Genomic DNA, 245 nt, shown 5'->3' with positions numbered 1-245 from the left:
CCGGTCAGACGAAGCAGGGCTGTGAGGGCGGGACGTCCCGTCTGCCTCATTCCGACTCGTTGGCACCGGACAAAGCCGGCTTAGCCGAGGTGGATCGAAGCGACGGAGGGAAAAGGGCTAAAGCCAAACGAATTACCCCTCCGCAAACTGAAGGGAGCCGAGGGCTCGCCGCCCCCCCTCAGCCCCCTCACCTCACGCCGGCTCCCGCCGCCCCGGGCCCGCCGTTCGCACCATCCCCCTGCCCC

This window comes from Haliaeetus leucocephalus, unplaced genomic scaffold (genome assembly GCF_000737465.1).
Source record: "Haliaeetus leucocephalus isolate CR32 unplaced genomic scaffold, Haliaeetus_leucocephalus-4.0 Scaffold13, whole genome shotgun sequence".
NCBI lineage: Eukaryota > Metazoa > Chordata > Aves > Accipitriformes > Accipitridae > Haliaeetus > Haliaeetus leucocephalus.
The sequence above is the reverse complement of the archived record's forward strand: the minus strand, read 5'-3'. Positions refer to the sequence as shown.